This window comes from Bidens hawaiensis, unplaced genomic scaffold, assembly GCF_021521415.1.
Source record: "Bidens hawaiensis isolate Kalapana, Puna unplaced genomic scaffold, B.hawaiensis_p1.1 tig00025755_1, whole genome shotgun sequence".
Taxonomy (NCBI): domain Eukaryota; kingdom Viridiplantae; phylum Streptophyta; class Magnoliopsida; order Asterales; family Asteraceae; genus Bidens; species Bidens hawaiensis.
In genome coordinates this window covers 49,376-62,260 of record NW_027494119.1, presented here as the reverse complement: position 1 = coordinate 62,260, position 12,885 = coordinate 49,376, and positions in this window count along the sequence as shown.

The following is a 12,885-nucleotide window of genomic DNA, read 5'->3' as shown; positions in this document are numbered from 1 at the left end:
CTGTGTATACATACATACATACATATATATATATATGTGTGTGTGTGGGAAGGTTAACGTACAATAATCGCTTAACGTATATTATGTACGCGAAATACGTTCAAGGTTAAAACACTAAAACTTTCAAGACAAAATCCCAACCCTAAAACGTTCAAGATCAAAAGTTTAAACGTTCAGGCAAAAATACTTAAACATTCAAGGTTAAAAGTTTAAACGTTCAGGCAAAAACTTAAACGTTCAGACAAAAAACTTAAACAGGAAAAAAACTTAAACGTTCAAGATTAAAAGTTTAAACGTTCAAGCAAAAACTTAAACGTTTAGGCAAAAAACTTAAGCGTTCAAGGTTAAAGTTTAGACGTTCAGGCAAAAAAATTTTAAATGTTCAAGCCAAAATCTTAAACGTTCAAGGTTAAAACCCATCACTCAAAACTCAAAATTGATCGATTAAAGCTTCAAATTGATGATTAATTGGATCAATTTCAAGGTTAATTGATTAATTAGGTTCAACAATTTCAATTTCAATTGGTCAATTTGATCAACTGACCTGTGAACAACTCGTGACAGAAGAAGATGGTGTTCACGACGGTACCGTCGTTGGTCGCGACGGTGGACAGTGGATGGAATTGTTGGACGTTGCCGGATTGCTGAACGGTGATGGTGAAGGTGGACGGAATCGATGGGAGCAGTGGCGGACGAAGACCGGCTCGCCGTTGTTGTTGCTCGCTATTCTGATTGGAGAACCCTAGATCGCTAATTGAAATTGACGTTCCACGGCCTCGCCTATGTAGTGTATGACAAAGGATTATTGTATTGGATCCTTTATATATATATATATTATATATATATATATAAACCAAATAAAAGGTGGTTTTTAGATTCATTTTTGCGATTGCTTAGACGCACCCTTATAATGAATGGTTCGTGCATGCGTCAAACCTAGGCAATCTTGGCACGCACATCGTCAGTGACGGATCCAAGAATTTTTTTCAGGTGGTACACTACTTTTATCTGCTTCAATTTTATAGAATCGGATATAAAAAATTCCGGGTCAATTCAAGGTTCGGGTCAGTTCGATGGTTCAGGCAAAGTTCAATATAAACTAACAAATTAAAAACCAACAAACTAACAAATTAAAACTAACAAAAACTACCAAACTAACAAATTAAAACTAAAATTTAACAATAACTTAACAATCAACGACATCAAGAACAATTAAATCTTTAACAAATGAATCTAAACTTACCTTTACAGTGAGAAGATTCTAGGAAGAGTAGCAAGGGTGAGTATAAGGAAGGGAGAGAGACGGCCATTGTGTAGGTGTGTGTTTAATAATATCCTAGACTTAAAAAGAAAAGAAGGATTTAAAAATTCACTTGCTGCAAGAAATCGAACCCATGACCTTTCATTTACAAAACCAACAACTTACCAGCTAGTCTAGTGCTTGTAGTATAAATGAAGTGGTTCTTTCCAAATTTATAAAGTGGTTCATCTAGTATTTTCTATATATCGATACACTATTATTTCGAAACTCGGAACCACCCACTTGAACTAATTATCTAGCCCATGCACATCGTTGTCTTTTAGATGCATTGTTATAATTAGTTTAAATATAACGCTTTAACTCATTTAGACAAACGTAAATTATATCAAAAGTGTGTCGACATTAAAAATCATAAAAGGCTTTTGTGTTTTACACTACTAAACTCCACACATTCTATTCAATTACCAAAAAAAGATATGGTCCAATGGAGATCACTACTTATTTCAATCACTCATACATGGACTCGTGACTCAATTCCAACCAAAATTATTGATTACAATTGAAAACGAGTCTCCAAACTTACAATTTAAACATGGAAAAACTAACGATGTTAGAAATATGCTAGAAATGAGTGTATATTAAAGTTAAATATAACTAATAATCTCATAAGTTGGTGTGCATTTGTGATTATGTTCATAGTCGGGTTTAACCAACTCACAAGATGTTTGCCACAATATATTGATCACATCTTCAACATCTTATGAGATTATTAGGCAACTTGAGTAGAGCGGTGTAAACTATGATTTCGACGACTATTAAGTGTGGATTGAGCATCATTGTGAGAAACGAAACTAGTGCTTCGTTTCATTACTCGAGAATGGTTTGCTATTCTAGGTGATAGCCACCAGTTTGGATGCTCGAATAACACTTGCAACTTCTTGAGATTTTGATTGGTAGCACAATTATAGTAAATCATTATTGATTACAATGAAACGAAACACTAGTTAAGGTTTCATTTCACGAGATGATGCGCACCCGAATTGAAGGGTTAATGCATACGTCGGACATGGATAATTTGGACGCATCGTTGTACTTTAGATGCACTGTTGTAATTGGTTTAAATGCAAAGTTGTAAGTTGTAAGTTGTAACTTGTTATACACATATTATATCAAAAATGCATCGATATTAAAATTATAAAAGGTTTTTATGTTCTAAACTCCATCGTATTATACCTCCCTTTTAATCTCCATCCTTTGTGACATGATGTGCTTCTAGCCATTCAGTTTACAAATGAGGGGCACATATTGCTTCCTACCATTCCTAAGATTTTAACCCTATACTATAGGGGTGTTTCGGATTTCTTATTTTACCTTTTTATAACTGATTTAAGTCATAAGTTACAAGTTAGAGAGTTGTAACTTATGGCTTATACACTTACAAAACCTAACTTTTTTCAAACAACTTATAATTTATAACATATAAGTGGTTAAAAGAATGAAATTGGCTGATATTATGACGATACTAGGTAGTATAGATACTATTATGGGAGAAGTTGATCGTTAAAATGATAATTGATACAACAGAATAATAAGCTATCAATTCTTTTTTCTAGATTGGAATCCTTAAAAGAGAAGGTAAATTAAATAATTCCAATTATAGAAGATTGTGTTCTAAAGACAAAAAGGCTAAATTTAAATATTTAGATCGATCATCCAATATACAATTAGTTGGTTTTTAACCCATTAACCAATGACCCATAAGTTTCTTTATATGTGGAATTAGAATTAATATGAATTTTTGGCTAAGTTCGAATCAAAATGAACTTCAAATAGGCTGTGAATTTCGAATAGAATATGTGAAATCTATTTTAAATTCGGATTCAAAAAGGGGTAGCGGCGCAGCTTGTTGCCCGCTTGCCTTATGTTTCGATGTAATCCAATAAACAATTTATAATATTAATAATAGTGCTATTGCCATTTATTGAAAAAAAAAAATAAAAAACAAATTTGGCTTCAATCATTCATGCATCAACCAACCAAACTACTAAATGAAGTGAGTGCTCCAAAATTACTAATTACAATTGAAGACGAGTCTCCAAAATTACAACCCAAACACGTAAAAACTAACAATGTTAGAAATTCATGTGCATCTGCCATTTAAGTGACGAATAAACTAACAGCCTCCTAAATTAGTGTGCATTTTCCATTTATGTTGAGAGTCGGGGTCAACCAACTTACAAGATGCTTGGCACAATTGATCACATTTTCAACATCTTTTATTGACCCGTGATATTATTAGACAACTTGTGCAACACAATAGAAACTAAGATTTCAACAACTGTAAGTGAGGGTTGAAAATCATCTCAAGAAATGAAACGGGTATTTTCTTTCATTGCTTGAGAACGGTTTGTTATTCTAGGTGATGATGCCACCGAGTTTGGATGCCGTAAACACTTACAACTTTTGTTTGGTGGCACTTTTATAACAAACCATTCTCGAATACAATGAAACAAAGCATTGGTTAAGGTTTCATTTCTCAAGATGATGTGCTAGACCCTCACTTATAAAGCATCAAAAGAATTAAAATAAATAAAATCTGGTATAGGATTAATTCTAAGTTAATTGAAACAAGTCACATGCAAGCAGAGGTGCACAAACCGGTTTTTGACTTAAACCGGGTTTCGGGTTAAACCGAACCGGTTTTTAGTCAAAAAAGTCAAAACCGGTTTTGGTCCAAACCGGTTTGAACCTGAACCGGGTCTCTGCAATGAAAGTCACAAACTGGTCTAACCGGTTCGGGTTGGTTCCCAACCGGTTTTTAATGAATCGGTTTAAAACCAGTTTTGCATGTTGCTTGTGTTGGAATTCGAAATGGCACTTGCAGACTTTATTTGTTTGAGACTTGCACCAATTAATGTATTAAATGCAGAAAGAAAATTGGTTTCCGTATTTTTAACTTAAATGCAGTTGGAATTCGAACCGGTTTTCCATATTGGTGTTCAAATGAACTTTGACTTAAAATATTCTAATATAGTCTCTATATTATATTATATTTTTTTTTGAAAATTGACTTTCATAAAAAAAGACACAACCAACGACTATCACCAAGACGGAGAAAGACGCTGAAATCCAAAAACCAAAACCAACAATCACGTTACATCAAATAAACACCAATTTTTCCAATCCACCATTATATGATAAATATTATGATAAACGCTATATTATATTATATGATAGATGTTATGATAAATATGGAATGTATTTGGTTGAATAATTAAAATATCTACCTATACTAATAAAAGAAAATAATTTAGACATATGGCATTCTGAGGTTAATTCTCACTATCAAATTTCCGTCAAAATCACTACTCTTCTATTGATGGAAAATAAAAAATATATATATTAGTTATAAATATAGTATTGATTATAAATTCAACATACTGTATTAATTGGTCAATCTCTATTGATTAAATTATTAATGCTATAAATTATATTGTAACATACTTAATTAAAAAAAATTAATATATATAATAATTACTTGTCATAAAGATATTTTTTTTTAAATTAAAATGTATATTAAAGAGTTTATATATATATGTTTAAAGAGTACACTAACATTTATTTGTGAGACATATTCATGTTGAAGAAAACTATAATAATTTTGTTTACTTTTTACAAATATTCAATGTTTAATAAGTCTTAAAAATCATAAACAAATTTTTCATTTTTTTATATTTAGTATAAGAGACATCATAAAAGCTGTTCAAAAAGGAAAATCTGGTGTCTTTTTTTGTTTACGGTTTAGGGTTTCATGTTTAGGGTATGGAGTGAAAATCATTTTTGTAAAAGACTTTAACTACATCTAAATGTTATTTTCGGTGGTATTGCTTTATTATTGTATACCGATGGTAGAATAACTCATTCTCGATTTAAAATTCAAATGCATTTTATGATATAAAGCGACTATATTTGTAATAAATTTTTTACATAATATAAAAAGACTTAATTATCTTTTATTTTATCTGTATTAAATTATTTATTATAATTTATACATTAACTTATACCGTGTAATACACGGGTTTCTAAAGCTAGTTTATCATATTTAAGAAATCTTTAAATACTTGCATTGAAAATGACCATATTAAAAAACATTGAATGCACATAAATATCTACCACTAATTTACATCTACAAACCGGTTTGTAACCGGGTCAAACCGCTTTTTTTGAACCGGTTCCAATCCATCTGGTTCAACCCGGTTACGCCTAAAAAACTTCAAACCGGTCCTAACCTGGCGGTTTACAGGTCCTCAAAACCGGTTTTCAAAAAACCAGGTTTAAACCAGTTCGGTTCAATTAACCGGTTTGTATGCCCACCTCTACATACAAGTGGGTCATACTCTTCAAAATTACGTGTGTGCCTCTCATTTTATACTGATTGTTCCTTGGCAAATTTGTCTTCTGTAGCGATCAATTTATTTTCTTAGTTTTTTTGAGTGTGGGCCAAAATGCAAAGCAAAAATAGTCTGGTTCCTAGTTTCTCACATGATATATATATATATATAAAATCAGGATCATACGAGAACTTTTTGAGAATTGAGAACCATTTTGAACCACAAAAAAACCCAAAAATAAAAAATTCATAAAACAAAAAAAACTAAAAAAACCAAAGTTCTTATTTATCATCCCGGTTTCTAAAAAAAAAAAATTTCTGGGTTTAGCTAAATTATACATATATGTACACACATGTTTTTTTCCTATACACATATGTATAATTTAAGATAAATGATAATGTACATATGTGTACATTACGTAACTAGAGATTAAATAAAAGTATACATGTGTGTATAGGTATAATACGAATTAAAAAGAAAAAAAATCGGTTTTTTTATTATACATATATGTATAATATGTACACACATGTTTTTTCCTATACACATATGTATAATTTATGGTAAATGATAATGTACATATGTGTATATTACGTAACTAGATATTAAATGAAAGTATACATATGTGTATACATATAATACGAATTAAAAAAAATCGTTTTTTTAATGAAACCGGAATAAAATATAAGAATTTTGGTTTTTTTTACTTTTTAAAAATTTTCGTTTTTTTTTGTTTTATAATTTTTTAAATATTTTTTTAGAGGTTTCGAATTATTTTTAATTAAAAATAAAATATATTTTCAAAATTCTGTTTTTGTCATTATTCTTATATTTTCTTACACTTCACTTGAAAAAAATAAAATAATTTAAAAAAAAAACAGCTGTAATGCACATACGTATTACTGTGCGATAATGTTGTATTACATATGTGTATTACTATATATTTTTAAGTTCAATAGTGTTTAATTGCATGTATTAAATATTTGTGTATTGTATATGTGTAGTGTTATATTATATGGTAAAAAAATGGTAATAAAATAAAAGTCGATGTAGTGCACATGTGCGTTAATGTTGTATTACACATATGTACTGATATGTATTCGATATACGTATTAGTCTTATATTGCATATATACAATAGTGTGTATCAAATATGTGCAATAGTGTTGTATTCTATGTAATACAACACTTCTTGCATATATGCAATGCACACTATTACACATGTGCACTATACCGACGAGGTTACCAGCAAGTTTTTTTTTTATTTTTGTTTTTTTTAACCAATAACAACATATAAAAATAATGGGAAAAAAAAGAAACTACAAACAAAAATTAAAAAAAAGTTAAAATAGTTTTTTTAGGAGTTTTTAAGTTTTCTATTTAGAGGATCCGATACAATAATCTCTTATCGTACATTACGTACGCGACACCCTTAACCCTTGATTTCAAAAACACGCAGTGGCACATTCGTAAATTATTTCAATTCGTTTCCATCCCAATTAACCATTGCGCTGATTCAACCATCATCACCGACACCAATTGCAGACACCACTTCAATTGAATTGAACTGAATTGAAATACGCCATTTGCAGACACCCATTTGTAGAACTTTAAATACGTCCAGATTTGTTCATATGATGAAATCGATGGTCGATTGATGATTTCTTGATGATTACGAGATTATATGAAGTGGTTTCAGCGTTCAATTTCATGTTACGGATAGTTTAATTTCATATATGAGCTTCTGAACGTTTAAAGGTTTGTCCAGAACGTTTAATTTCATATATGAGCTATGATTAGGGTTCTGAACTTCTAAACTTTTTGTTCTGAACTTCTAAACTTGAACGTTTAAAGGTGTTTTTTTTGTCAGAACGTTTAATATTGTTTAGAACGTTTAAAGGTGTTTGTTTTTGGTAGAACGCTTAAATGTACATTTTTTTTCTGAACTTCTATACTTGAACGTTTAAAGGTGTTCGTTTTGGTCAGAACGTTTTAGTGTCTTAGTTTTGTTCAGAACGTTTAAACGTAATATTTTAAACCGTAATCAGAGCTCAATTGAGTGCATTATTTTGCAATTTCATAATCGATTGATGAATCTAAATCCTTCTACATATCAATTTGATTGATTAAATCACCATTTTTTGATCAATAGACGCATTGGGAGCAAAGAAAATTGTAGCCATATACATATAAAATGACAGCAATAGAATAGCGATTTAGGGTTTTAGTGGCTAAATTAAATCGACATATTTTCTTTTAGCCCAAAATAACTTAACTAAATCATATATTTTGAAGCCAGTAGTACATTGCTATATGAAAATGCAATACAACAAATATATATATAAAAATGTTATTCGGGCTATTCGAATAGAATTTGAGATTTCTAGATTCAAATTCGATTCACATTCAAATTAGATTTGAATCAAATAAGGATCCGATTTAAATAACCAGAAATTCAAATTTGAGTTATGTTTAAAACGAATTTTGGGTTTTGGTTATGTTTCAAACACATAGGGTATGTTTTGCAAGTAGCTTTTAGGGGCTTCAAGCTTCAAGCTTTTAAGAAAAAGCTCATACTCAATTAAAAGCATTGTTTGGTTGAAGGAGCTTGAAACTTTTAGTTAATGAGAAAAAGCTTATTTTTTAAACGCTACTACTACTAGCGTTTGTGAACAAGCTACAAGCTTTTACATTTGAATTTACAAGTTTGGTACTTGAACTTTTATCAACTTTTGTAAATTTATATAATAGTTACATATTTTACTCTTATTCAAAACTAACTGCCCCCATGACTTTTTAAAAGTCCATAACTTTTTCACATGTTAATATTTTTTTAAACAAATTATATCATAAAAAAGATCATTTTATTCTCTTTAATTTTAATATGATATTGCTGTACTTTTTTACCGGTTATAATTGGCAACAAGTCGAGTCAGACGAGCTCGGGTCATGTGTAAGACCAAATTAGGGTCGGAACGAGTCGATAAAAAAGGGTTAATTTAGCTCGGTTCGTGTCGGTACGGTTTTGAGTTGAAAGGGGCCGGGTCAGAACATGTTTCAGATTAAAATGGTGTCAGGTCGGAAAGGGTTTCAGATAAAAAGAGGTTGGTTTAAAAAATTATCTATTTGAAATTACTGTATATTTTAGCTTTGTTTCTTGATTTTCGCCATCGATTACACGCTTACTGTATTTGCACGAAGTACACGTCTGCATTCGGGTTATGCATGCACTAATATCAAGTGAATCACGTACCGACACTGATTATGCGGTTGATGTCAGGTTGCACGCGCGGTCCGCCGCACCACGCTGGCATCCAATTAGTTTTATTAAAAGCTTCAGCTACTCTGCAAAAATACCTAAATATATCTAAAAAGCTCCAGCTACTCTGCCTAACACCTAAATATATCTAAAAAGCTACAGCTTCCAGCTACCCACTTCCAGCTAACAGCCACCAGCTAGTTTTGCCAAATATACCCTAGTCTCTTAAAATTTACATATTTTATTTCTTGCACTAATTATTATATTTATATATATTATTTTTGAAATAACTCATCACACACATATTTACTTACTGTTCATTCGTTGTTGTATATGATGCATCTGTTGTTGTACAGCTCCACGTTTGTATACACGTGTGTTAATCTCTCCCATTCTCACTATTACATCACCTCCTTTTTGTCAATGTCTTCAATCGTTCGTCTCTGCAACCTTCTTTCTCTCTTCCATCCATCCAACCAGTAATCACGTACACATCTTAATTAAATTAACTAACAATTGTGTTTTTCATCTGGATGGTCTGCTTAAATGGTGAAGAGGTAGGTCCCTGCAGAGCCCAGTTGGACCCGCAAGACTCACCTCAAAGAGGGACGTCTGCGCAGTTGAACCCGCAAGACTCACCTTCAACAGGGACGTCTGCGCAAAGGCTAAACTCGCAAGACACCTTGAAGAGACGTCTGCGCAGAAACCAACTGGATCCGCATGACCCACCATGCTCAGAGACGTGACGTCCTTACGCGCAGTACGCAAGCTGTTCCCGCAGGAAAAGCCTCCCAATGGTCGACGTACTCCACCTGTTCCCGCAGCAACGGATACTAGCCATCAGGGAAGGCTACCCGCGCAGCAAGGCTACACGCACAAGGCACTTAACTCTTAAATAATTCAGTAATGTCACCTGAAGAAGGAGTGAGCAAGCCGGAAACACTCCCGCAAAAAGCCGGGAACACTCCCGCACAAATGAGCCAGTCCGTACGATACTGGAGGATCTTTTGTACTGTACCTGACGAGGTATGGACAAAAGATCTGACCAAAGATACGACAGCTCACTGACAACAGTATGACGAGCAGCACGCTCTTGTACTGTATGTCACTACCAGCCGCTGCCTACTCACCAACCTGTCGGAGGACGTGCATAGCCTGCAGTTGGTGGAACAGGAATAGTACACAGCCGGCCTGGTCACTATCAGCCGCTGCCTACCCACCAACCACCAGCATGGCACGTGCGTAGCCCACAGTTGGCAGAACAGGAATACTATTCAGCCGGCTGTACCTGCTTGGAAACCTACCTTCGGCTATAAATACTCCAACACCTTGAAATGGTATAGACACATCACATTATCTGATATCTCATTATCTTATCTTCTCTAGCAATCTCTTAATATACACTTATATTCAAGAGCAATCTAGTCTGATTCTCACGCCGGAGGGTGGTCACAAGGAGGTACCCCCTTCTCAGTGACGAGCTCACGGTGTCTGTTTTGCAGGTCATCAAAAGAACCATCTTTGCCGGACCTAACCCCTCGTGAGAAACATTTATTTAACCCCCAGATTATCCGTAATCTGCCCGGGGTCGATTAGTGTTTCTTCAAATGGTATTCCATCTATGGCTGCTGCTACTAAATGCAACTATAAGTCATGCTTCAACTAAAAATAAGGATATCAACATCTACAATCCAGAAGTGACAAAAGTAAGCATTTTTACCTTTTCATTAGAAAATATTTGGCTATATGTATGTGCCATTAGCTTGAATGGATAACATGACTAATTTTATCTTTTTATGGTTCAACTATAAGTTTTAAAACTCTTTTGTTTACTTTCTATCTATATACACTTTGTTATTTGAATCTTAAACTTACTAAAAAAAATTGGTGATGGTTAATAAACTTAAAAAATGAACAAATATCATGCACTCATGTCATCTGAATACTTAGCTACGAGCCTAAGAAGAATTTGGGGGGAAAAAACTTGGTAATAAGGGTAGCAATCAAAAGGGTATTGAAATTAAGAATTCTTTGATATAACAAAGAAAGTCAGTAATGAAGACCCAAAGGCAAAGAAGAGGCAACGATACAGACAAATACCCTAGGGGCAAAACCAGAAATACAACAAAAAACAAATCTCTTGATGTCCTTACATTAATGTCCCTGAAAATCATAACAAGAGATCTTGAACATGATCAATAAGAAGATTGTTCCACAAAAGAAACTAGATCGTTTGATCAATTAAATTATTTGCACTAAAGTGTAGTAAATATGAATTTGTTGCAGGAATGAATCTTACAGCTGATGTTTGGAATAGTGGATTTCATTGGAATTGAAAGACATGTGGCAAAATCTTTGGCTTCAATTGGTTGCGGTAAGTGCTACATTTCAGTTAAATTTATGTCTTTATGTTTGATACTTTTTAGTTTGCGTTTCAATTTTTATCCTAATTTTGTTTAAAAAAATTTGACCAGAGGAACTACCTAAACCATTTAGTTGATCACATCTAGCACAAGTTGACAATTTGTTTGTATTGCAGATTTAGATGGACAAATGGACAAATTCAGGATTTCAGATTAAGGGTAGTTTGGGAAATTTGACACTTCAGGTTAATTGAAATCAGATATTGCATATTATTATTTGGTATCAAGTTGCAAGTTATAAAGACTAAATTCAGCTTTGATATTTGAATAACAATTACAGGTTTGCAATTTGTGGTGCAGGGGTACTTTTGGAAGTGGATTTAGGTACAATACTTTGATTACCCAACTTCAGGATGATGTTAAATGCACATGACTCTTCCCAGATTTTAATAACCCGGAAGTTGCCACTTCCAGGAATGAGAGTATGAGATCGTTAGTATGAAATGATGTATCAACTATCAACCATCAAGTATTGAGGCATAAAAGAAATTTTGGGTTATTTATCTTCCTCACATAAGAAATCTCTTATGTAATATATTATAAATTTCATTATCATTTTGCTTCTTGAATAGATAAAAAGGAATTGACTTTGATTCGGATTGGACTTTTTGGAAGTATGGTGGTTATGTTTATGATTTCGTTTCTTCAGGGTGGTTATGTTTGTGATTTCGCTTCTTCAGGTCGATTTATGGCTATGACGATGTTTGGTTTTTCTGGCCTCGCGTGAATTTTTAAATGTTTCAAAATTGTTCGCCACTTAAGTGTTTGTTATCAAGACACTTTTTTTTAACCTTTTAATGACATTGAAGCTAAATATTTTTTTAGTTTGTAGGCTCCTAAATTAGACTTTTAAGTTGTATATTGGTGAAACTAATCTGCTTTTGTATTCGGCTATGGTTTCACAACCCTGTAACACGGGGGTCGAAATACTAGTATATCATAAATAGTATCAAACCTCGCCAACCAAATCCAACATTAAAAATAGTTATTTTAAAGTTTATAGTGTTATTATTTACTAACAAAGGCTCAATCATATGGATACCATGGCCCATGAACAAATAATGGTTTTATTAATAATTGTAAAAAATACTAGTTGTCGGCATTGCGGGAATGATTGGGTTTTACTCACAAATTTGCGATAATAATAAGTTATAGCTCAGTGAGTGATTTACACACTCAACCTTCAATTATTGTTAAAGCTATATATTATTTTTAATTTATGTTGTTTTCCGACACATTATTAACTTTGTAATTATTATATATAGCTAAAGTTTTTAAAAATAACTGAAATTGATACACATGATACTTCAGTGGATTTTATTATTACTATAAAGGTTACTTATCTCGTATTTCAATGGATTTTATAACTAGTAGACATAATTGATTCAACGGAAAAATCGTGAAATTTAAACTATTAACCGAAAAAACGAAAGTGACTGGGGCCACCCCTAGTCCCCAAGAAGTTGCGCCCCTGCTTGACTATGCAAATGACAACGCCGGAAACTCAGAAAAGAAGATGATGATTACGGTTGCAGCTATGGCCGTCACGTGGAAT